The 22,346-nt window shown below is 46.4% G+C and overlaps 1 long non-coding RNA gene across 13 annotated transcripts; it reads right to left on the bottom strand.

Annotated features, from left to right (window-relative positions):
• Positions 1 to 725: 725 nt before the first annotated feature.
• On the bottom strand, positions 726 to 22,327 carry LOC128567292 (uncharacterized). 13 transcript variants are annotated; one of them, XR_008374850.1, is made up of 7 exons: positions 20,746 to 22,327; positions 18,997 to 19,073; positions 18,815 to 18,905; positions 18,360 to 18,449; positions 10,672 to 10,789; positions 8,961 to 9,437; positions 1,872 to 4,448 (listed from the first exon to the last, which is right to left on the bottom strand). It is a non-coding gene; the product is annotated as an uncharacterized LOC128567292 (long non-coding RNA). The 13 variants fall into 13 exon arrangements; XR_008374851.1 differs by having other exon boundaries at positions 10,672 to 10,887; positions 20,746 to 22,226; XR_008374853.1 differs by lacking the exons at positions 10,672 to 10,789; positions 18,815 to 18,905 and adding an exon at positions 726 to 1,861 and having other exon boundaries at positions 4,013 to 4,448; positions 20,746 to 22,226.
• Between the last annotated feature and the right edge of the window lie 19 nt (positions 22,328 to 22,346).

Genomic DNA, 22,346 nt, shown 5'->3' with positions numbered 1-22,346 from the left:
GAGGTGCTGTGAGCTATGATGCCATGGCACTCTACCAAGGGCAACAAAGTGAGATTCTGTCTAAAAAAAAAAAAAAGAAAGAGAAGAGACACCAGAGATTTCTCTTTGCTGTCAGGCACCCATGAAAGGCCATGTGATCAGAGCCAGTGGGCAGCTGTCTGCAACCCAGAAAGCAAGTCCTCACCAAACAGGCATTGACTCTGCTGGCACCTCGCTGTTGGACATCTATCCTCCAGAACCATGAGATAAATTCTGTGGTGCAAACCATTCAGTCCGTGGTATTTTGCTATGGCAGCCAGGGCTCACTACCACACTTCCCCGGGTAATTCTGATGTCAAGTGCCTAAAGCCTACGCTCTGAAAATTGCTATTCTAGTCTCAGAATAAAACTCTCCTCCCCAGCCACTAGTTGAGCTTTTTTCTTACACGTTTCTTAGCCCTCTGGACAGACTTTTCCTTGGGCCCAAGTCACATTGGTGTCACTGACCTATGATACCATTTTTATTTCCCCAGTGCCCCGCATAGTACATGGACTACAGCAGCATTCAGAAATGTCTGCTGAATTCATAAATGAATAAGTGAATGAATGAATGTATGAGCAAATGAATGGATTTAGTACCATATTAACTACTTTTTTCAAATGAAGACAATAGTAATATAAGATTTTAATCTATTGTCAGCCTCTAAAAAGCAAATAAAACACACGATCAGAACATAAAATCCTGCTATTTTATTTTTCAACCTCAACCACTTTATTTATGTATTTTTCATATTAATATGAGGGTACAAATGTTTAGGTTACATTGTTTTCATTTGTAAGATAAAGACTACTTCATTTTTAATTTCCTCCCAATTCTTCCAACTCCTATTTGAAAAAACTTTGACCTGCTATTCAAGATCATTTTCCGTTCTTGTTTTTGTGAGAAACTTTCAGAGTTATTTCTGGGAATCCAATGGTCAAAAAAAAAAAAAAAAAAAGGCTCAGCGCCTATGGCTCAAGCGGCTAAGGCGCCAGTCACATACAACTGAGCTGGTGGGTTCGAATCCAGCCCGGGCCCGCCAAACAACAATAACAGCTGCAACCAAAAAATAGCTGGGCATTGTGGCAGGCACCTATAATCCCAGCAACTTGGGAGGCAGAAGCTGGAGAATCGCTTGAGCCCAAGAGTTGGAGATTGCTGTGAGCTGTGATGCCATGGCACTCTACCCAGGGCAAGAGCTTGAGGCTCTGTCCCAAAAAAAAAATGGTTCTATAATACAAATACAACATAAGGCAGGTCCTCCAGCTATTCGTTAAAGCCTAGAAAAGATCTTCCAGTCAAAGACATCTACACGCAGCTCCTCTGATGGGTACACCAGAAGCAAGACCTTCCCTTCCCTGCAGGGCTGACTTGGTCAGCCATGTCAGATCTAAGGCAGGATGGGGGCAGATGGTTCTACTGCTGAGTATAACCTGGGGCTGGAAATCCAGGTAGGGAGGATAAGAATTTGGAATTAAAGCACAATTGGCCTTTTTATTTTTTTCCCCGTTGATATTGTCCATTCTTTTTTTTTTCCCTCCCAAGACAGAGTCTCACTCTGTTGCCCAGGCTAGAGTGCTGTGGCGTAGCCTAGCTCACAGTAACCTCAAGATTCCAGGGTTCAAGCAATCCTCTTGCATCAGCCTCTTGAGTAGCTGGGACTACAGGCACCTGCCACAATGCCTGGCTAATTTTTCTATTTTTAGTAAAGATGGGGTCTTGCTCTCTGTTCAGGCTGGTCTTAAACTATTGAGTTTAAGTAATCCTTCCACCTCAGCCTCTCAGGAGCTGGAATTATAGATGTGAGCCACCTTGCCTGGCCCATGTCTTCCATTCTTAAGACTGTAAAAAACAGGAAATAAAAGACCTTTTACCCCCTCATGCAAGACTGCCCCAGGCTTAATCAGAGCCTTAAGCTGCTGTCATTCGTGTGTTGTACACCCAGTGACAACGATCAGGTTAGGTTTTAGAATAGTATGATTTAAGTTTGGCTTGTGAAGAAAGAATCGCTGACAGTGCAAGCCAACACCATGGGAACAGCTCAGCTATGAGGTCATTCAGCCCAACAGGTAGGCCCTACTGTTCTCTTAGGCCTGACACTCGATGCCCCACCAGTTATTCAATAACCAAAAAAGAGGTGGGTCCTAAAAATTCCTGCATCTCCATGGAGATGGAGAGAGAGGGGCCGACCTTCCCATCTGTCAGACTGTGGCTTTGGCCAAGAGCACCCAAGAAGAAACGGGGCTGGAAAGCTGTCCCCGGGAAGATGGGTCAACAGAAAAAAACGCAAAGATTCAGAAGCAAGTAACATGGTTTCTTCACAGAGGTGAAAAATGATGCTACATCCTATTTAATCTACACAATCAGGGAAGGTGAAACTCACCCTCAGACTGAACCAGTGTTCAAACTTTCAAGTCAAATGAAACAGCCAATTCTCAGCAAATTTATTTCCAAAAAGATTAGGGGAAAGAGGGAATTCGTGGAGATTTTTTCTGTTTGGGCAGGAAGTTGTTTATTTCTTGATTGGTTTATCTTGCCACCCAATATGTACTACTCCTAGGACCCAACACACAAAGATTTTACAGCTTCAAAAACATGAAATATTTTAATGAGACTATAATTAATGCTTCAGAAATGTAAATTCATGGCAAGCATATTTTCCTTTGACTATTTCATAGGGGTTAAAGAAAAGAGAGGTTACAGATTTTCTTTGTAAGCATCATATTTGATTATAGAGTGAGGTATTGTCTTCCTAGGGCTGCCATATCAAAGTGCTACAAACCGGGTGACTTAAAACAACAAAAATGTATTGTCTCACAGTTCTGGAGACTAAAATCAAGGTGTCAGCAGGGCCACTCTCCCTCTGAAACTTGCAGAGGAGTCTCCTTCCTTGCCTCTCCCTAGTTCCTGAGGGTTGCCAGCAATCCTTGGCATTCCTTGGCCAGCAGCAGCTACATCACTCCAGTTTCTGACTCCATCAGCACATGGCATTGTTCCCTCAGGGTCTGGATCTCTGTCTCTTCTCCTATTTAAATGACCCAGGTCATACTGGATTAAGAGCCTATCCTATTCCATTAGGACCTCATTTAATTACCTACATCTGCAATGACCTTATTTCCAAATAAGGTCACATTCTGAGGTTCTGAGTCTGAAGAATGAATATCTTTTCGGGGGACATAACGTAACCTGTAACAGGTGACAATACCCAGCAGCTATGACCAGACCTGCTCATAAAAGGAAAATACAGAGCTCGCAGCCTCTACCTGCACCTGTCAGCATCAGCAAAGCTACTTATGTATCAGTGATTCCTCCCAAAGAGAGAAACAAGCCATTCATGCATCAATTCTTTCAGCGAATATTAACTAAGCATCTATTAAGTGTCCTAGTTATGCTGGCTTTGGGTGAGAGGGATGAGGCAAGGTCTCTGTGATTGGTAAAGAATATTCAAAGTAAAACACTATGCAGTTCCATCATTCTTTGTCCACCTGTCTGCAGCCCACACTACTAAAGTATGAGCAGTTTGAGGGCCACCAGGTACCTTGTCCCAGGCAGCCTCTGTAATAGGTCCCACATACTCATTTGTGGAATTGGGCTGTAGGAAACCTTTCGGAAGAAAAAAACAAACACAAATGATTAAAGAACAACGTGCTACCTGGCCAAGGAGACAAAGTCCAAACACTATGAAGAAGGCATAAGGAAAGATTTTCAAGCTGGGCAGGGTTTTTGAGAGAATTTTAGTTGGTGATTTTCAAACTTAAACAAAAATCAATGGAACCCTTTCTCTGACCACATTCTTACGCGGCTATGTAATGTGTGAACAAGTGAAAGCAGAACCATTCTGGTAGAAGGATGAAGAGTTTACAAAAGGCCCTCCTTCTCAGCACCACTTCCAGGCCGAGTCCCATGCTCCTAGGGAGGAAACTCCTCTGGGCATGGCCTGAAAGCCTAGACTCCCTAGAAGCTGACCCCAAGGAGGTGGCAGTGAACACACACCTTCTCCAAGGCCATGTATAATGAGTCTATGGCAGAGGCAGGGACTAGAACTTGGGTCCTTCTTTTATTTCCAGTCCAAAGTTTTCGGTACCATCTCATGGGTAAAGTGGACGAGAAGATAGTTTCACGCTCTCTGGTCTCCCCAGACCAACTCCTTTCCTGCAGCCTCCTCTCTGTCCCCACACTGCATTTCCTGGCAGGAAGCATCACTCATATCCAGCCCTAGGTGGGGGCAGGCACTGTCCTTCTCATTCCTGGATGGCAGGGGAGGGGACTCAATGACTTTCTGGGTCTTTTCCAGCCCAGTGATACGGCAACTGCAATTAAGCTTTCAAACTCTGCTTCCATTCTTCTGCTTCCTTATTTTGGAACCCTGACGTAGCCTTCTGAACAATCTGGGCGGTGTCCTATTCCACAGTGGTCCTTCCATCCTGGCCTGGAAGAGAAAAATCAAGGTTCACAAGACACAAACAGGGAGTGGTTTCTTCACATGTTTGCTCTGACTCCAACTTGGTCTGATTCACATAAATGACAGAGACAGAATGAGTTGGGACTGGGAGACTCAGAGACTTCCAAACAGAAAGGAACCCTTAAGGATATTTCCAACTCAACTTGCGACAGTTTAGAAACGCATACCCAAAGCATAACCCCTGATGCCCAGGTTCCTTAATCCAACCAACTCAGCCCTGGGAGAACCTTCCAAGGACGCCAGGGTCTCCTCATGAAATGTCCTGCCCACGTATGAGGTCAGTTTGATCTCCATCCATTGAAATTACCCTCCAGAGACTCACTGCAACTTTCTTTTTTTTTTTTTTTTTTTTTTTTTTGTGGTTTTTGGCCGGGGCTAGGTTTGAACCCACCACTCCGGCATATGGGACTGGCGCCCTACTCCTTGAGCCACAGGCGCTGCCCTCACTGCATCTTTCAAAGGTGTCAACTCCTGAGTCACTTTCCTATCAAAGGAAGGGCAATAGTTTAGAGAAATCTCAGGAGGGTAGTAACCCTAAGAACAGTCATGAGCCTTGATGTGAGTATTCAAGACATCTGAGTTCATGTTTCTAGCAGGTAACTTGGTACCATTCTCTTGATTACTCTTGAGCCTGGCTTGCGGTTGTAAATTGAGGTTCACTCAACAGTCATGTAACAAACACTCATTGAGCACCTATGACAGGCCAGGCACATTAGAGAACGAAGGTCCTCTTGACTGGCTGCTAGGTGTGACTCTTTGGGGTCTGAAGGTGGCTCCTAGATGGCCATGAGATGTGAATATTGTTTTCACTGTAAGACTCCCATGGAGCGGGGAGCACATATTTCCTCAGCGTGTCCCTCACGCCTCAGACTCTCATTCTCTGATTTCATACCAAAACAACGTGCGTGATCAATCTCATGTTTCTCATGATTTTCCATCACACTAACCATTTTCTGTGCTAATGTGACACCTGAAAAATATGATTCATGCACGCAGGCATTCTTCAATCTTCCTCTTAAATGGCAAATAGCACGGACTTTACCCTCATTCATCCTGCAGAGCCAGGCACACAGGGGCTCAATAAATATGTTGAGTGAGTAAATTAGTGAATGAATGAAGAAAGGGGAAATCTTGCTTCTAAGGAGGATACCTAGGAAAAGACAATCAGGAGGGCAACCTTTTTTGACTTGTTTCATCCCCGTCCTAGTAGCTCAACTGTCTGTCGAACACTCTCCAGACTACAGTGATGACTCAAGGGTGTATGTTCCCTCTCTGGCTCCGGCATGAAAACCCTCTGTCCAGTGGCCGTCGTGTGCTGTCCGGCAGCCAGGCCCAACTTCAGGAGCTCAGCACCCTGACGCTTTCTTATGACACCAGCCACACAAAAGGCAGTGGGCAACGCGGGTGTCCCCTACCACCCTCATGCTAACTGCCAGGACCAAGAGGAATATTTTCATCCAGCCTCTCTCCCCTTTTCTTTCTTCTTTTAAGCTTCTTCTAGTGATAAAAGCTGGAGCAAATTGAAATTGGCAGCTCCGTGGTCTTCAAGCAATAGGAAAAGTGCTAGAGAGCCTGTGAGCTACACTTCTGAAAACTTAAAAAAAAAAAATTCTAATCTTGCCTCAATAAAAATGACATCATGTCACTGTAATCGGCAGGGGAAAGGCTTGAAAGTTGCTGGCAGTGGCCCAGCAGAGTTCAGGGGTTATGTTGTCTGCAGTGAATTCCCACGGGAAAGGTAGGAGAGCGCTGCCTCTCAGGTGAGCCTCTGAGGCCTGTCAGCTACCAGGAGTGGGGAGGACTGATAAAGCCCCCCTGAGCCTCTCTGTAGTCTCCCGCATCGCTGGAGCCACACTCAGGGGCTGGCTCTGCCACCCCTCTTCTCCCACCCGCCTTTCTTCCTGATGTGGCTTTTGGCTGTGCTCCTCCTTCGGGCTGGCTGACTTTGAGAAAAACATGCGGCAACAGCCAACCTGGGAAGTCTCAGTGACAACAGATCTCCCTGTGAGGGTACAGCCCAGAGCCATGGACGGTGGCACCAAATGCTCCAATTCCACTGGACTGTGGAGTCTTTGCCAAAGGTAACCATAAAGATGGCAGGTTGGCTATGCTGTAGGCGGCCATTCTGTATGGGGCTGCTCTAACCCTGGGAAGTGCAATGCTGGGAGCTGGTTTTCACAGCCCTTCAGTTCACCCACCACTGGCAGTTACCATTTGCTACCAGCCAGTAATTCATTAGCAATCCCTGCAGGGGCGTATAAGGGACCTTTTGCCTCGGCCTCCCAAGTAGCAGAGACAATAGGTGTGCACCATCATACCCACATGATATCTTTTTAAAAATTCTCTTAGGGGGCGATGCCTGTGGCTCAGTTAGGTAGGGCGCCAGCCCCATATACCAAGGGTGGCGAGTTCGAACCTGGCCCCGGCCAAACTGCAACAAAAAAATAGCTGGGCATTCTGGTGGGTGCCTGTAGTCCCAGCTACTCGGGAGGCTGAGGCAAGAGAATCGCCTAAGCTCAGGAGTTGGAGGTTGCTGTGAGCTGTGACACCATGACACTCTACTGAGGGCAATAAAGTGAGACTCTGTCTCTAAAAAAAGAAAAAAAAATTCTCTTAGGGATGAGGAGTGTCACTGAGTTGCCTAGGTTGGCCTTGAACTCTCAGCCTCAAGTGATACTCCCACTTTGGTCTCCCAAAGTGCTGGGATTACAGGATGGGCCATTGTGTCCATGCAGAAACATTATTTTTATAATAAAAAAGTATGAACATATGGTACAATGCAAAAAGTACTTGCACGAGTAAGCAGAGGCGTAACACAGTATCTTCACTCTGGAGATACGCCACATACCAATAAGCCAACCACCAAGTTAACAAAGCACTTGGGGCTAGTTCTTGTGTTTTAGGGTTTGGGGGCTGCAGGGCATTTGAGGCCAAGTCTGTCTCCAGAGGCTGCACGTATGAAGCAGAGTCTAGGGGGCAGGTGTCTGAGAGCTGGCCAGAGGGGAGGAAGAGCCCAGCCCGGAAGGGCAGGAAGGATCTGGAGGGGAGAGGCGTGGTAGGCTGTTTGAGAGAACAGTGGTGGGCTGGCCTGAGTGCAAGGTTGATTCTGGGACAAAGACAAGTATGAGGTGCAGTGTAGAGAGAAAGGTGGACCCCTATTACGAAGGCTCCACGGAGGGGCCAGAGTTTAGACAACCTGGCCAGTGAGTGCAGCTCAGACATGCACCTGAAGCCCCACTCTAAGGTAGAAGAGTGAGCTCACACCCCTGGGGCCAGGAGGCTTCTCTTAGCTGTGTTAGTTCTACCTGCCCAATGCATCCCAGCACCCGCCACCTCTTTGCTACCACACTGTTCCAAGTCACTGTCATCTCTTGGATGAGCATCACTCTTTCCTACCTGGTCTCCTCGCCTCCCTCCCTGACTACTGCAGAACAGTCAGAGTGCTCCCTTAAAAGGATGAAGCATTTCATGTGACCCCTATGGTCAAAGTTCACCTGATGGCACCTGCCTCTCTGAGAGCAGCAACTAGATCTTAGGATTCACTCCGCACCATCCGGCCCTGCTGCCCTCGGCCCTGTCTCTCTCTTCCTCCCTTCCCCCTTCCTCATTTTGCACAGTCATCTGGCCTCCTGCTGTTCCTAAAGCAGGTGTGGTCCTGCCTCAGGGCCTTTGTAACTCCCCTTTCCTCACCAAGGGAAATGTCCCCTCAGAATAGTCAAAGTACTCTCTAAAGTCTTCCCAGAGCATATAATTTAATCCTGCATCCTCATGGTACTTCCCTTCTCTCTGTCCCTACCTGACTTCTCTCTACAGTCTCAGGCATCTTTTAATATACTGTCTAACCCCTTTATTTGCCTTTCTTATCTCCTCATTTAAAATAGACTCCAAAATGTATGGATTTTACATTTCCATTTTGTTAGAGTGCAGGCCAAGTGCAGTGGCTCTAGTCTAATCCTAGCGCTCTGGGAGGCTGAGGCAGGAGGATGGCTAGAGGTCAGGAGGTTAGTTAGACCCTAACTCTATAAAAACTAGAAAAATTAGCCAGCTGTGGTGGCAGGTACCTATTGCCCCAGCTACTCAGAAGGTGGAGATAGGAGGATTACTTTATTTGAGCCCAGGACTTTGAAGCTGCAATGAGCTATGATGACATACACCACTGCACTCTAATCTAGCAACAGAGGGACACATGTATCAAAAAAAAATAAAATAAATGAAATGAGATGATTAGTGGCATACAATTGTAGTCCCAGCTACTTGGAGGCTAAGACAGGAGGATCATATGAGCCAGGAGTTTGAGGATGCAGTGAGCTATGATCATACTACTGTACTCTACCCTGGGCAACAGAGCAAGACCCTGTCTCTAAAATTATATACATTTATGTATTTACATATAAAATTTATATATAATGTCAAGCAACTTTGCCTTAAGAAGAGTTCCAATTAATAAATCTGGAAGGAATGAGGAAAATAAAAACTCACCATTAGATCACCACAGTCGTAACTGCCACAGGCAAAATCCTCTGATGGATTCTAAATTTGATAGTCAGACATATAAGCAGAAACAGCCGATTTGCATAGTCTACTCTCCTACCTCCCCCTGCCACCACCTGATACAAATATTTAGGAAGTACAAAGGGAAAAATTATAACTTTACAGTGAACTATCCTGACAGAAATCACCTTCACCAAATGACCATGGTTAATGTCAACAGTGAAATAAAGTGGCATCGCGCACCCCCAATGTGATGCCTCTCTGTGGTGTCCTTCCCAGGAATGCATCTGCTCTCTACAAACATGAGGAAACATCACACAAACCTATGTGAAAGGGCTTTCTACAAAACAGCTGACTAATCCTCTTACAGGTGTCATGAGAGGTGAGGAAAGACTTCAGGATTGTCATCAAGTGCAGAACACCGAAGAGACACGGCCTCTAAATGCACTACTTCTGGATGGGCTCCTACAGCAGAAAAGAAGACAAGAGTAGAAGAAATGGTGAAGTCCAAATTCAGTCTGTAGTTTATAGCATTATTATTTTTTTTTTTTGAGACAGAGTCTATGTTGCTCTCAGTAGAGCCCTGCGGCGTCACAGCTCACAGCAACCTCAAACTCTTGGGCTTAAGTGATTCTCTTGCCTCAGCATCCCAAGTAGCTGGGACTACAGGCGCGTGCCACAACACCTGGTTATAGTTGTCATTGTTGTTTGGCAGGCCCAGGCTGGGTTTGAACCCGCCAGCTCTGGTATATGTGGGTGGCGCCCTAGCTGCTTGAGCTATAGGCGCCGAGCCAGTTTATAGTATTATATCAAGATTAATTTCTTTCTTTTTTTTTTGTTTTTTTGTAGAGACAGAGTTTCACTTTATTGCCCTCGGTAGAGTGCCATGCATCACACGGCTCACAGCAACCTCCAACTCCTGGGCTTAGGCGATTCTCCTGCCTCAGCCTCCCGAGTAGCATCAAGATTAATTTCTTTGGGTATCTTTCCTTTCTTTCTTTCTCTTTCCCTCCCTCCCTTCATTCCTTCTTTCCTCTTTCTCTTTCTTTCTTTTTCTTTTTCTTCTTTTTGAAGCTGAGTCTCACTCTGTTGCCCAGTCCATAGTGTCCTAGTGTCAGCCTAGCTCACAGCAACTTCTAACTCCTAGGTTCAACTGATCCTCCTGCCTCAGCCTCCCGAGTAGCCAGGACTACAGACGGCCACCACAACACCCAGCTAATTTTTCTGTTCCTTTTAGAGATGGGGGTCTCCCTCTTGCTGAGGCTGGTCTCAAACTCCTGAGCTCAAGGGATCTTCCTGCCTTAGCCTCCCAGAGGGTTAGGTTAGCTGAGCCACCTCACTCAGCTTTGATGATTATCCTGGGATCACGTTAAGATGTTAACATAAGAAGTTGGTTGAAGGGTACAGAAGAGAGCTCGTTGTACTATTTTTGCAACTTCTCTGTAGGTCTAAAATTATCTTAAAATGTTTTTGAAAAAGGATCATCAGAGGTAACTGCAAATTTGTCTAGGCTTTTTGGCAGAGAGGAAGGAAAATAAGCCTAGGAGTTATCATTATTAGAAGTGGAGCTGTGGAAGAAAATAAGCCTAGGAGTTATCATTATTAGAAGTGGAGCTGTGGAAGAAAATAAGCCTAGGAGTTATCATTATTAGAAGTGGAGCTGTGGAAGAAAGGTCAATCAGTTTCTCAAGTGGCAAACCTGGTGTTCCCTTTGAATCCCCTTTCTGAGGCCTGTCAGGTGCCTTCATCTCTTGACTCTACCCTCCTTTGCTGTCAGCTCCACTTTAAGGCAGACTTCCCCCTTCCTCTCTGGATTACTGAGGGCACAGGGCACAGGGGGAGAACAGAAGAGGCAGTGAGTGAAACTAGGAAAGGGTGCCCTGCAGACGTGCCAACAACTGCCATCGAGTCACTTCTGCAGAAAAACAGGAGGGAAAACAAACGCACGTGATACGGCAACAGAGTGAAAAGTTGCCACAATTCTATTGACAAATGAAAGGAAAAATCTATAAAACACAAAGCCCCTGTCTTGGTCATTTTGCACAATGTTCATCCCATGAGAGAAAGCAGTGGGTCCCACGTTATCTCCAGTTTTTACTCAAAGAGTTCTGCGTATTTGGGTGTTATTTTTATCTCCCCTCTTCGTTTATTATCTCAGAGTAAACACTTGCGATTCATAAATGCCCTAAGAGTGAATCAGTATTCTCCTGTTCAGCCCAGTAGAGGCCACAGCAAACAATAGCTCACAAAGTATTATTAATCATTAAATGGCTCTCAGGCAAGGGAGCCATTTTTCTTTGCTTTCTTTTTTTTAAGGAAATTAACAAAGTCTGAACCTTGACTTTCACCTATTCAGAAAAAATAAAGTGTGTTTTTTTTAACCTTTAAAAACTTCGTCAAATTTGAGGCTAAAAGGGTTAATATGTCAGACCTTCCTCCGCCATTAAACGATGGCCTGGATTTCAAATTGTAGCACTTTCTCCATGTTCAAACACCCATGAAAAATGAGTGTTCTCAGCCATGGCGATGAGAGTCCATGGTGGGGTTACTATGCTTCAGCCACACCTGCTCTACTGAAGAAGAAACCAAGTCACGTCAAATCCACCTTAAAGACAGCCGTCACAGGGCCGCCCTCCTCCCCGCAGCTATATACACTGAAGAAGGCCCTCCAGATTCAAAAATGGGGTTCCTTCCTCTAGACCTCCCTCTCAACCTGGGGGTCACGACCCACAGAAACTGTATTAAAGGGCCATGGCATTAGGAAGGTTGAGAACCACTGCTCTAGACCAATAGCATCACCCCCATGGATGCGGTGGTGTAAAAGCATTAGTGAAACATTTCTGGCAAAAAAACAGCTGAAGAAACCCATGAGCAATCTTGCACATTAGGCCCAGAGTACTAGGCTGGTCACATTTTCCAGTATATGCCCAACATAATTTTCCAGTATATGCCCAACATAATTTTCCAGTATATGTCCCAACATAATTTTTTTCGAGTCAGGAGTCTCATTCTATTGCCCCAGACTAGAGTACAGTGGCATTATCACAGCTCACTGCAACCTCAGACTCCTGGGCTCAGTTGATCCTCCTGCCTCAGCCTCCTAAGTAGCTGGGGCAACAGGGGCATGCTACCATGCCCAGCTAATTTTTCCACTTTTTTGTGGAAAAATCACTCTTGCTCAGCCTTGGCTCAAACTCCTGGCCTCAAGCACTCCTCCCCTCTTGGCTACCCTAAGTGCTAGGATTACATGTGTGAGCCAAGGCACTTGGCCCCCAGTGTAATTGCTAATAGCCCTACCTTTCCCTTTCAAAAGTGTACCAGTTTGGACTATCAGTGTAACCCACTTATACCCTCTCCTGGTTTAAGTGGTTTAAGTGTTCCTCTGCAGCCTTTCCCGTGCCTTCCTGCCTCCTTGACGGAGGAAGGAGGTCCCCCACACATCCTGCACACCGGGCCCATATTGATTCCTGATGCTTTTGCCTCCAGTCAGATCTCTCTGTGGGCATGAGACTCATTTCAAATACTCAAGGCAGGCTCACACTAACCTCTCCTTCTACCTACAAACAAAGCCGAAATCATAGCGCTTGGATGGTTGAGACTCCTCCCTGTAAAAGGAGAAAGAATCAGATAATTTTTAAAGGTTTCTCCTGGTCCTAGAAGCTGCAATTCATAAAAGACTGGCTGAAGCTTTGTTTTGTTGAATATACTCATGGACCAATTTCCCAGAGTGGTTGTCCAGCTCCCTCCCCCACTTTTTTTTTTGCAGTTTTGACCAGGGCTGGGTTTGAACCCGCCACCCCTGGTATATGGGGCGGGTGCCCTACTCCTTGAGCCACAGGCACCGCCCAGCCCCCTTTTTGAGAAATTAATATCTTGTGATTTTTTTTTAGGTGAATGGTTTATCTTACCTATCACAGAAACATATATAGTTATAATAAAAGTAGCTAAAAACTTATATTGCATTTACAATATGCCAGGCACTGTTCCAAGCACATTACCCATATTGGTCCTGTTAACAATCCTACAATATAGGTACTGTGAATATCTCCCCATTGAACAGGTGAGTAAATCAAAGCACAGAATCGATACAACACAGCTAGACAGCAAAAAAGCTAGAACATGAATCTAGGTAGTCTGGCACCCTAGTCTGTTTTCTAGTCGCTCTGTTATACCATTTTTCCTGAACATCTATATACATATATGTTTAACATTCCTAACAGAAAGAATTACCAGGGCAGTCAAAGATCAGCTGTAAAACACTCCAAGCCAACAGAGGAGAGCACTATTTAAATATGAGAGGACATTTCACCTCGACTTTATAGCCCCCTTTATCAGTATCATTCAGCATCATAAAACAACAGGTGTGTTGGGCTTCTCTCTAAAAACAGGTGTTTTTGTGTGCTCTATTTATACTTATTTAAGCCAGGGTGTCTGAGCATGGTTACTATTTACTTCTTGGTTATATGGAATCTTCCATGTGCAGCTGGTATGGAGAGTGTGCGGGCAGGAAAGCAGGTAAGCGGTTGCCCTAACTTGGGACCATTTTCTGGGCTTGTGCAACACCTGCTCAACTACCTCCCACACTCACTTGTTCCAGGTGTCCCCCTCAAGTTCTTTTCCAGTCTTCCAGAAGGCCCAGAGATCTTCCCATTGGCCTTTTCTCCCTTTCCATCTGCTGCCCAGCAGTGAAACCTGCCTGCTTAAATCTTACTTATTAACTATACGCAGATATGGCAGGCTGTGATTACAGCAGAACTGTTTGGGAGCTCAGTATCTTGCTTCTTCCCACGTACCTTACCCTGGGAATTGCTTTGTACTTGATATTGCCATGTGGTGGTGTGTCTTTAATAACCATCAATAAAGATAGGCCTGGGAAAGCATGGACAGCCACAGACTCCTCTAAATTCACCTGACTGCAACAGAGGCAAGCTGTCTGCAGGGGTAGCCCAGCTGCCCAGGGGTGGTCACCAGGAGTGGTCAAAGTAAACCTCAAAGTAAAATCTTTGATTCTGCAGCCAAAGAAAATTCAGAAAAGTATCCTGACCCTCTGAGGGGGGTCTTTGAATTGCCAAAAAATCTTATTTCCTAAAGTCCAAGTTCACTCATATATTTCTTCTGCAAATATTTGGAGGTGTACACTCTATGAAAGGTAGTCTACCAAACACCATGAGGAGTTTCATAGCTTCTTTATGAGAGAAGCAGTAGAGATGAAGATGGTGGGAGGTCTGTGGGAAACTCATGAATATAAACCTGGAATGCACCACTGTGCACAGATGAACAGCTGGCAGGGATGAAAGTAACTGCAAAAATAGCTGTGTCATTCTGCCTTCCTCATAGTTGATGCTCAAAAGTATTGATTGATAATCCTAGCCCTCTGGGAGGTCAAGGCAGGTGGATTGCCTGAGCTCAAGAGTTGGAGACCAGGGAGGCGCCTGTGGCTCAGTCGGTAAGGCGCTGGCCCCATATACCGAGGGTGGTGGGTTCAAACCCGGCCCCGGCCAAATTGCAACCAAAAAATAGCTGGGCTTTGTGGCGGGCGCCTGTAGTCCCAGCTGCTTGGGAGGCTGAGGCAAGAGAATCGCTTAAGCCCAGGAGTTGGAGGTTGCTGTGAGCTGTGTGAGGCCACGGCACTCTACCGAGGGCCATAAAGTGAGACTCTGTCTCTACAAAAAAAAAAAAAAAAAAAAGAGTTGGAGACCAGCCTGAACCAGAGAGAGACCCTGTCTCTAAAAATAGCCAGGTGTTGTGGTGGGTGCCTGTAGTCCCAGCTACTTAAAGAGACTAAAGCAAGAGACTTGCTTGGACCCAAGAGTTTGAGGCTGCTGAGAGCTATGAAGCCAGAGCACTCAACCTTAAGGCAACTATGTGAGACTCTGTCTAAAAAAAAAAAGTATTAGTTGAATGGAATTAAGTTAAACAGAAAATTAGAATTTGGATGGTTTTTCCCCAGGTACTATCTAACCACCATCAATGCAGTTTCACTATGAAGAAAACAAGCTGGAATCCTACCCCTCCATCCAGGTGACACATGGGTCTAGACACCTAATCTAGGTCTGTCCCAGATGCCATGGCTTGGAGGGCAGGTGAGGAGGGTATAGAGGATTGAATAGTCACCCAGAACAAGAAGATCAAATACTTGTACTTGAGTACGTGGGTCCCTTGGTGATTGCAGAAGCCTTGTAGTAAAGGCTACAGCTGGATACAGGTATGATACAAACACAGCTCGGCAACCTCCTCAGAGAGCCAGCAATGCACTGGGACTTTAGCAAGAGACCTCCCTTCAGGTCATCTCCCATCAGGTCAGGCAAGCCTGGCACACACCATCATGTTGCAAGGGAGCTCACCCTCCTTGTTTCCTCTCAGATTTCAGCCAAGGCTGGTCTGTGGAAGTCCAACCTGACAAAAGGAGAGACTCCTCTTCCCCACGTCCCACAACATCAGTACATTGTGTGTGGCTGCGAGAATCCAAGATGAGCTCCATCGCGTGGGCAGTTGCTACAGAGATTAATGCTTGGTCCTTTCCCCGGTGCTCTGAGGAGTCAGTGTACTTGCCTTCCCCCTTTTTCTAAGCCACCTATCTGGGACCACCACCTCTAGACTGTCTACACAGCAAGATGCCATCTCCACATTGCTCCCAGGTCCTATCATCTCCCCCAAACAAGCCCCCAACCTTTTCCAGTCTGCAGGATTTTAAGTTGTGCCCATAGCAAAACAGACAGCACAGACCAAAACCAGCTCATGAGAAGTGACGCAGGTCACAGATTCTCCCACAGGCCCCCAGCCCGGTCTCCCTCTCTGAGATATTCCCAGGAAGCCTTTTAGCACTGAATGCTGAACTCAGCCGCTCTATGTTCAGCTCAGGGTGGCCTAGGCTGTGACCTCTCTGGGTCATTTCCAGAACCTGCTCAGTCATCTTGCTAAGTGGGATTCCTTCCCCTCACATTTCCCTTCTAGCAGTTTTCCTTCACCAGAAAGGACTTTCCCTCCTCACCTCTCCCTCCAGATACGTCTTCTGGATTATGGACATTCTGTATCAAATAGACAGAATCTTCGTCATCCTCTCTGTTCTAGTTTCTGGAAATCTTACTCTTGCCCATGTCTCTTCTTGAAAAAGAAAAGTCAGTTATTTCCCTGCCTTGTCTCTCTTAGAGGTACACTAGAAAGCCTACCTATCCCGTAGCCTCTGCACTTAACAACTCATGGTCCAGCCAAATATCTCCTGCCCTGACCACATCCATCCTTTCCCAACCCCACCCCGGGATGCCTGCCAAAGTCCTTCCCCTCTACAGTCTAGAACACAAGGCTATTATGAAGACAAAATTTTGTCATGGAATGAAAAGGACCTTGTCAACTATCAGGTACTACAAGGTAAGTGACAGGGACCTCCAACTCTGTGGAAGAGACCAGAAGGTCCCAGCCACACTAGAACCCACCCGAGTCTTGAGCTGCAGCTGTGGCAGCTGCATGGGCCATCTTCTTTTGTTTGCTCTGCCTGGCATCAAAAGGGAAGTACGTATTTAACATGCAAACATCATCTCTCAACTGCTTGGAAAATTAATTATTTTTCTCACTTCTCCCTCTTCTCAGTGAGAAGTGGGCCAGCAGCTCAGTGTCTCTGTGCTCCACCCCTTCACTGTACTCCTGGCCTCTGGTCTTAAGATAAAAGCTTGGCATTAAAGGAGTAGATTCCAGAGCTGCAGCTATTCTCATCCCTAAGCTTACTTACTTTTAGGGCACAAATATGGGAAACAAGTTGGCAATTATAAGGAAGAAGACAGGACATGTGGTTTGGCTTGGTTTTCTTGACCATGAGGAAGGCTGCCTATTCTGTGGGGCCCGTGCAAAAGGCTTCCTTTCTCTTGGAACTCAGAAATGAAGATCTCTTCTTTTCCAAGTTGATGAGCAAATCCAAGGAAGTACCACAGTGCAACAAGCTGGAATTAGCTGTGCTCTGTGACACTGCCAACAGATAGCTCAGTTTCTCAGCTGTAAAATCCATCTTTGGTGATAATGTTAGTCACTTGCTGTAGATGATATTTCAAAATGCTTTTCTCATACAGAGATACAGTGGGGAGGGTTTTTAGATTGGCAGGCAGGAAACATGAGCATAATTCTGGCTTTTCCTCCTCTGGGAAAGCTGTTTGATCCCATGCAAGTCCCTTCTCCCTGGGCTCAGTTCCCCATCCATTAATGAGAGGGTTGATTTATTAACTTCTTGGTCCCTTCCCTGTCTCTCCTAGCTCCCACCGTTCTATAATTTGTGAGGTAACGCAAGGATGAAAATTATGATGATTGAAATTAAAAATACATTGTACATATTCACTACCCATCACCTTAAAATCCTAAGTTTTACCTGATTTTTCAGACTAGCTAAAATATTTTTATTTTTGATCTTTGAAGAGATTGAGTCTGATGTCGTAATTTGAGAAGCTTAATAACAAGCCGAATAAATGCATGCACTGGCTTTAAAGGGGCTCGGCTTCACCTCACATTCCAGAGCCTTCCTGAGGTCCCAGAGGCCTGCCCCCGCATGCTCCAGCCTAGGTCAACTCTGAGCCCTTCATGCACAGAGGTGCAAGTAAGCATCCCTGTGATCCCTCAGGAATGCTCTCCTTCACCCTGGGCGTGCACACTTGCCACACTGAAGCCCTGCTCAGAGGTTAGAAGGTTGGCTAAGATCACATTCAGAGCTTTCCCACCACCACTGCCGTGGAGGGGCCAAATGTGTGAATTAAGCCATTCCAGGGCGCCCTGCCCCCACCCCACTGGGAAAGGCTTTCTTGGCAAGCATCCTCTTTCAGAGCCCATTAGAAAAGTGCACATTCCCTTGGTCTCACTGGCTCCAATCAAGTGTTGAGAGGGGGAGGGGAAGCATTACAGGCTGCTATTAGCCAATGTTGAAAGCTTCTGTTTTCCGCCCCCACCCCCAGCTTGCAGTGCAAGGTCCCAGCTTGGCCAGGAATCAACCAGGCGGTTTGTTCAGAAGTAGCAACTCATTTTTATCAAAGATGGAATGCAGACTTGCAGTTGTTTCTAATGCCTTTGCGTGGCAACCAGGGCTCCTGCTCCAAGCATTCCTGCACCCTCTTTTCTGGGCAATTTGTTTTCTTCCCTTTCTCTATCCAAAAATTGGGTGCAGAGCTGCTTGAATGACGCCAAATTGGGGGGTGGGGAGGAGCTATAAAACTCATAGTATCTTTATTAATGTCTATTTTAAATGCAGGCTTTGGTGATTATAACTCTGTAAAACCAACCTAAAATTACCCAAATTTCCACAGTGTTGTGGAAAGAGCTCTAAGCTGACTTCTGCCTACTGTATACAACCCCCACACCCCCGGCCTTATGTTGAGCAAGTACCTTCCCCTGTCTGAGGCTTAGAGTACCCACCAGTAAGTGCAGATTGACTCGATCAGCTTGCTTTAACCATTTCTAGTCTCCAAAAGTTTTGTAATTCTGCTGAAAGCTGTGGACCTTCTCCTGAGGAAAAAAATAATGTATTTGTTCATTCATTTGAAAAGTATTTATTAAGCGCCTAGTAAATATGCACATGTAAGCATAATTTGAAATTTCATTTCAGGGGCTTTACCGGTAAAAAAGAAAAACCCTGCTTATGAATTTTACAGTGAGCATATATGGACTCTCATCTAGGAAGACTATGATAATTATTCCAGTAAAGAATCATACAACTACCAGCCAGGCTGATGCCAGAGGACAAAGGCAGCAAGCGAGGTGGTCAGTACAAAGGTGATCTCCAGCTTCCCATCCCTTCCCCATGCCCCCACCCGGCACGTGCACAGGCAAACATGCCCATAACCAGCCTGGAATGTGCTGTTTCTGGGCACCTGGACTGCAGGAAGCTGGCGGCTGCCTTGGAGAGACAGCAAACATGTCTCTTCTATCTTGGGCTTTATTTTCTCACGGTCTCTGAAAGGACTGGGATCAGGTGATATGTGTGGGACGGCTCCCCATACAGGTGCGGAGCAGGTACTGAGGGGAGGAGAAAATCCACCCTGTGTGTACTTACTCAAGGCTCTTTCAATAGCCCTCCCAGGATAGCTCTTGGCAATGCAGCAACCACGTCTCTGGCAGGCTGGAGGGAATCTGAGTGTGAGAAAGTCAGTCAAGCGGAGGAAAAAGGGGGAAAAAAAAAAGGCTTTGAGTCCTCAGGCAAAATACCTTTTTTCCTTCTCTCCCACTTGCTCTCTCCTTTCTGTAGCTTTAAACTAAACCCCCAAACCATTCTGATACCTCAGGGACAAAGGGGAGACTCACTAGAAATGCAGTTATTTGTTTTATGGTTTAAAAGCAAACAAGTAATACAATAAGACAGAGAAATCACCCTTCATCACCAGTGAGGGTGGGGACACGGGGGAGGAAGGAGACGCAGAAGCCCCTGTATTTACTGGGCATGGTAACAGTGGGAGAGTCACTGTGTTTTGCTGATATCACAGTAGGATCAAAGAAGGGACCTCCACTGATGAACAGGGTGTGATTTTCTCTCTGCTTTGGGAGAGGGAAGAGGATGACTGAAAAATAAAAGACTGTTCCTGGCTCGGGGCCTGTGGCTCAAGTGGCTAAGGCACCAGCCACATACACCTGAGCTGGAGGGTTCGAATTCAGCCCGGGCCCACCAAACAACATTGACGGCTGTAACCAACAAAAATAGCTGGGTGTTGTGGTGGGCGCCTGTTGTCCCAGCTACCTGGGAGGCTGAGGCAAGAGAATCGCTTAAGCCCAGGAGTTGGAGGTTGCTGTGAGCTGTGATGCCACAGCACTCTACCCAGGGTGACAGCTTGAGACTGGCAGCGCCTGTGGCTCAAGGAGTAGGGCGCCGGTCCCATATGCCAGAGGTGGCGGGTTCATACCCTGCCCCGGCCAAAAAAAAAGGAAAAGACTGTTCCGGTCTAAGAGGGGCCTTCCATACCCAATAGCTTTTTCTTGAGTTCAGGAACTTACTCCCCCCCATTTGAGAAGGGATAGGGAGAGCACGAAAGTGGTCCTGCTTTCACTACTTAGGATAAGAATACTAAAAAATAATCTATGAGCATATTTGCAAGAAACTTTTCTTCTTGAATGATTAAGAGTGGAAAACTAGAGTTCAGGGAAATTTTTGGTTCTGGTCCAGGCAAATTCATGGCTAATTTTTGGTTGAGCCCTCTGTCCCTCTGTCTGAAATTGTATGTGTGTGTGTGTAGTTATTTGCTTATTCTATCAAGTAAGCACTCCTAAAGTGGCAATAAACAAGTTGCTGATTAACTATGTGTATTGTGTATTTGACCCATGAATCTGCTTTAGGCACTTCAGTAAGACTCTATCTCATTCTCCATGTCCCTTCAGGGTGCCAAATCCTGAGGGTGGAACAAAGAAGAAAAAGTCTCCTAGTAGTGACAGTGGGTGGTATACACTGCTAGGTAATTAGGGCCCAAGGGCAGGCAGCAGTCAATGTCATAGCAGAGCTTAGTGGAAGCACTAGCTCTGAAAGATCTGGGGAGAAACCTGGAAAGGGTTAGCATGCTTCCCTGGGAAGGGTTTAGTTCCTTGGAAGAATCTGGGTCAGTGTATTTGTGCAGTTTTTTAAGTCAGATGCTGAGCAGAAGCATTTTAAGAAGCTTAAAAAGGGGACATGGCAGTAAAGAAGGTAACTTCATAGGCTCATCACCTTTCACCAAGAGGACTTTAAACACACAGGAAACCCCCGTGTTTACAAAAGCAACAGACAATTTTCTGTCATCACCACTTTCCATCAGTTTAAAATAAGAACAAAAAGCCCTACCTCATAATGCCCAGGTTGCAGGTCAACAAAGGAAGCACTGTTTATCATTTCTTCAGAACATGACAGGGCACAGCCCACTCTGCAGTGTGTTAAGAAAACACACACACACAATCCCAGAGTAGCCCAACCGGCAAAAGTGAATCAAACCTGCAATGAAGTAAATTTTTTGTCTGCAGATGAGGGCTCTCCTGGAAGGCAGAAATGAGGCTTAGGCGGTTAATATGGGAAGACCCATGATTATTTTTTAGTTAAAACCCAAGTGGAGTGGTGGGGGAACAAGGAACAGTGCATTAAAGTGTAGGCAGGTTTCTGTTGAATTTGGGTCACTGGACAATGGGTAGTCAACCCCCAAGTGAGCTGGACCTGAGAAGGTGGGTGTCACCTTGCACCTGTCACCTAGGAGCCTTCTTTACTAGTTTGGGCCTCCTGACTGACCTCTCTGCCTCCAAACCCTGCAATCCAGTCTCCACAGTTTTGCCAGAGCTATCTTTCTAAAGGGGAACCCTGATGTCCCTTCTCTACTTAAGAACATTTTGTGGCTCTCCATTGTCTAAAGATAAGGTCCAAAGTCTTTTAGCAAGATGTTTAAGGGGCTCAAGACAGGGTTTCAAGCTTCCTCCTCCAGCCCCTTCACTTAGTATGGGCTCTAGAGCATGTCCCTTAAATAAAGACCTTAGGTTCCAGAGTCTTGGTCGTCAATGCCATGGGTAATTCTGTCTGTCCCAGCCCATGACTCAGCACATTGCCAATCCTATCTATTTTTAAGACATACAGGCCACGTCCGCCAGGAAGTTTCCAAGGCACCCCAACATACAAGTAATTTCCATAGCATCATACCTCTATCTAGACATCCATCTCTCTTTAACCTAGGACCGCCTGGAGGAATCTCCTGGGAAATCCCTAGATGTACTCATGAGTATATGTATCTTTAGGCTGAGGGCTTCCTGTAACCCCAGATGGACCAACAATACTGCTGTCCACACAGATGATGTTTCACATTTTGTTTAGGACTTCCCAATCGTCCAGCCATCATCTAAAGTACCCTAACAGAAAGGTAAAATAGAGAAATGCCTGGTCATCTGTCAGAAAATCAGTGGCTGTCTATAAACTTCTTGCAGGCTGCCACTGTATCTCTCATCGTGGTAATCCCAGGGTTTAACACAGAGTCTAGCGATGAGTGTGCGTTCCATAACGAAAGAGACGGCTTGCCCAAGGTCACCCAAAGTCAGGAACCACTGAATCTCATTCGGGACAAGATCTGCTGAAATCACTGACATTATCTCAGTGGGAAGCTCGGAGGAAGGAAGGAATGAAGTGTCTGCGAAATGTGTGCCAGGCCTCCGGGACGCGGGAAGGGCCGAGAGGGCGGGGGCGACAACAAACAAGACTCTCGGCTCCCAGGCAGCCCTGAGCCGCCAGAGCAGCTAGCTGGGTTCCCGGGCGGCGGGGGGTGGGGGCACGGGGGCCGGCGACCCGGGCAGGCGGGAAGCGGCCGGCCGGCCGGGGCACTACGCGCCGCCCGCCGCGCTCGGCAAATCCCCCAGGGAGGCCGCCGCCAGAGCCCTGGCGCTCGCGGCCCGGCGCCCGCCACGTGGCACCCG

This window comes from Nycticebus coucang, chromosome 16 (genome assembly GCF_027406575.1).
Source record: "Nycticebus coucang isolate mNycCou1 chromosome 16, mNycCou1.pri, whole genome shotgun sequence".
NCBI lineage: Eukaryota > Metazoa > Chordata > Mammalia > Primates > Lorisidae > Nycticebus > Nycticebus coucang.
Note: the sequence above shows the minus strand (reverse complement) of the source record. Positions and strands in the feature narration are given on the sequence as shown.